This window comes from Agelaius phoeniceus, unplaced genomic scaffold (assembly GCF_051311805.1).
Source record: "Agelaius phoeniceus isolate bAgePho1 unplaced genomic scaffold, bAgePho1.hap1 Scaffold_109, whole genome shotgun sequence".
NCBI lineage: Eukaryota > Metazoa > Chordata > Aves > Passeriformes > Icteridae > Agelaius > Agelaius phoeniceus.
The window spans coordinates 816,749-819,248 of record NW_027509875.1 but is presented as its reverse complement, the minus strand read 5'-3'; the positions used below and the strand labels follow the sequence as shown (position 1 = coordinate 819,248).

Sequence of the window (2,500 nt, the reverse complement as noted above, 5' to 3'; positions counted from 1 at the left end):
GGGCGCCCTGCCCCCCCCTCTCCGTGGCCCGGCCTCGGCGGAGAGGCCGCGGCGCGCGGTCGGCCGCGGGGGCCGACCCGCCCGCCTCGTGGTAACGGGCGACGCCCGGCAGAGAGCGCGCGCTCTCTGCCCCTTCCTCGGCCGCGGGGCGACGGCCGCCGGGGCCCGCCCGCGCTCTCTCTCCTGGGCCCGCCGCCGCGGTCTCTGGCGCGCGCGGCGGCGCCGCGTCCGGCGCGTCCGGCGCCTCTCTTCCCCTCGACGGCCTTTCCTTCCTCGAAGGCGCGGCGCGGCGGCGCCGTCGTCCGCCGGCCGTCCCCTGGCTCGACCGCCCCGCCCGCCGGTGGGGGGGGGCGAGCGCTCGGCGGGCCCTCCGGCGGCGGAGGCCCGCGAGCGCGGGCGACCCCGTGGCGAGCGGCGGCGGCGCCGCTCGACGGGTGTCCCTCCCTGCGGGGACGGTCGGCCGGACGGCGCCCGCCGTCGGCCGGCGGCGGTCCCGTCCCGGGCTCCGCTCGTCGCCTCGCCTCCGTCGCCCTTGCCCGCGCGGCCGCGTGTGGGCCGCGCAGGAAGGCGTGCGGGGGCGGCCGCGGGGGCGCTCCTCCCCGCCCGGTCTCCGCGTGCGAACGAGGAGAGCGGGCGCTGCCCCCCGGCTCAGCCGCCGCGGCGCCTTCCCGCCGGGCGCGTGCCCGAGGCGAGGGGCCCCGGCGGTGCGAGGCGGCGGCGGCGGTCCCGGGCGTGTGCCGCCCCGGCGGCGGCCGGGTCTGCCGTCCGGCAGGCCTCGGGCGCAGGCGACGCCGGCTCGGCTCTCGGTGGCGCCCGCCTCCGGGGCCGGCGGCGGAGCGCGTCCGCCGGTCGCTCGCCCGCCCGCCCGGCGGGGGAGCGGTCCCGCGGGAGGCGTGCCGGCGGGCTGTGCCGGTCGCCGTCGCGTGCCCGTCTCGAGCCCAGGGGAAAGGCCCGTGCCCGTGGTGGGGGGAAGAGAGAGACAACGCCGGCCGCGCGGCGGCGCGGCGGCGCTCCGCGCCAGGCCCGCGGCGTCGGGGCCGAGGGGAGAGCCGGCGCGGCGCGGGGGCCGACGGCCGCGCGCCCCCGGCCGCGTGCCGTGTGCGTTGTGCGCGTCGTCCCGTGAAAGCGAGAAGCGGGCGGGCCGCCCTGTGCCCCCCGCGTGTCCGGCGCGCGCCGCCCGGCCCTCCGCGCGGAGGCCGGGCCGAGCCCGGGCGCCTGGGCCGCCTCCGAAGGACGGCGTGGGTGAGGTCGGCGTCTCCCCTCGCGGGGGGAGGCGGTCGGGGGCGCGGGCTCCCCCGCCTCTTGGCCGGCCTTCGGAGAGTGGGTTTGTTTTTTTCCTTTTTTTTCCTCCCGTTTTCCGTGTGCTCGTACGGTCTCGGAAGCCAGGCGCGCGCCCGCGCGTCCTCGGCGGCATTGTCCTAAACCAAAAAAGGGGCCGCTCTGGCGTGAGCGGTGCCCGAAAGGCAGACAACTCTTAGCGGTGGATCACTCGGCTCGTGCGTCGATGAAGAACGCAGCTAGCTGCGAGAATTAATGTGAATTGCAGGACACATTGATCATCGACACTTCGAACGCACTTGCGGCCCCGGGTTCCTCCCGGGGCTACGCCTGTCTGAGCGTCGCTTGACGATCAATCGCCGTCCGGGGGCCACCCCGGCGGCGCGGCTGGGGTCGCCTCGCAGGCCCGTCGCCCGCGGCGGGCGGCTGCGGCGGCGGCGGCGGCGGCGTGCCGCCGGTGGCCGGAGGGGAAGGCGGTCAGGGGTGTTGGGCGAGGGAAGCGCTTCCCTCGGCGGGCCTCGATCCCTTCCCTGCGGGCCCGGCGGGCGTCGCCGCGGTCGTCGTCGTCGCCGCCGCCGCGCGAGGGCCTTCGTCCCCCTAAATGCAGACTCGGGGAGCGCTCCGTAGCTCCCCGCTCCCGGAGCGAGCCGCTGGGGCGGAGCTCGTCCTCGCCGCGGGGCCGCGCCGCGGATGCGGCGGCGCGGCGGCCTCGGGGAGAGCGAGAGACGGCGTCGAAAGGCGCCGCCGAGGGCCGAGAGAGAAAGAGAGAAGGGAGAGGGGCGAGAAGGGGAGGCGAGGCGCGGGCCTCGCCCCCGGCCTTCCCCCCCGCGCGGGCGGCTGTCTGCGGGTGGGTGCCGCGGCGGTACCGTGCCGTGCTGCCGCGCGCGCGAGGCGAGAGCGCCGGGGACGGGGGGGGGTTCCGACCCCCCTCCTCTCCCTTCGCCCGCGCCCCCCCCCCCTCCTCTTCTGTCTCGGTCTCGGGGCGCGCCCGAAGGGCGCCGTCGCTCCCCTCTCTCTCCCCTTCGCCGAGGCCGTCGCACACGCCGCCGCCGCCCGGCCGGTCCTCCCGCGCGGGGCCGTCTCTGCCGCGCTTCCCTTTTCGGTTCTCGTCTCCGGGATGGGGCTCTCCGTCTCTCTCTCTCCGTCGCCGGCCGGCCGGGCGGTCGGTCGGTAAGGGGAGAGAGAGAAAAAGGCGGCCGTCTCCGCGCGCGCGTGCGCGCGG

General features: G+C 79.1%; 1 non-coding gene across 1 annotated transcript; it reads left to right on the top strand.

Moving 5' to 3' along the window:
• The first annotated feature begins 1,469 nt into the window (after nucleotides 1-1,469).
• On the top strand, nucleotides 1,470-1,622 carry LOC143692957 (5.8S ribosomal RNA). The gene has a single exon (XR_013180494.1). It is a non-coding gene; the product is annotated as a 5.8S ribosomal RNA (ribosomal RNA).
• Nucleotides 1,623-2,500: the final 878 nt, after the last annotated feature.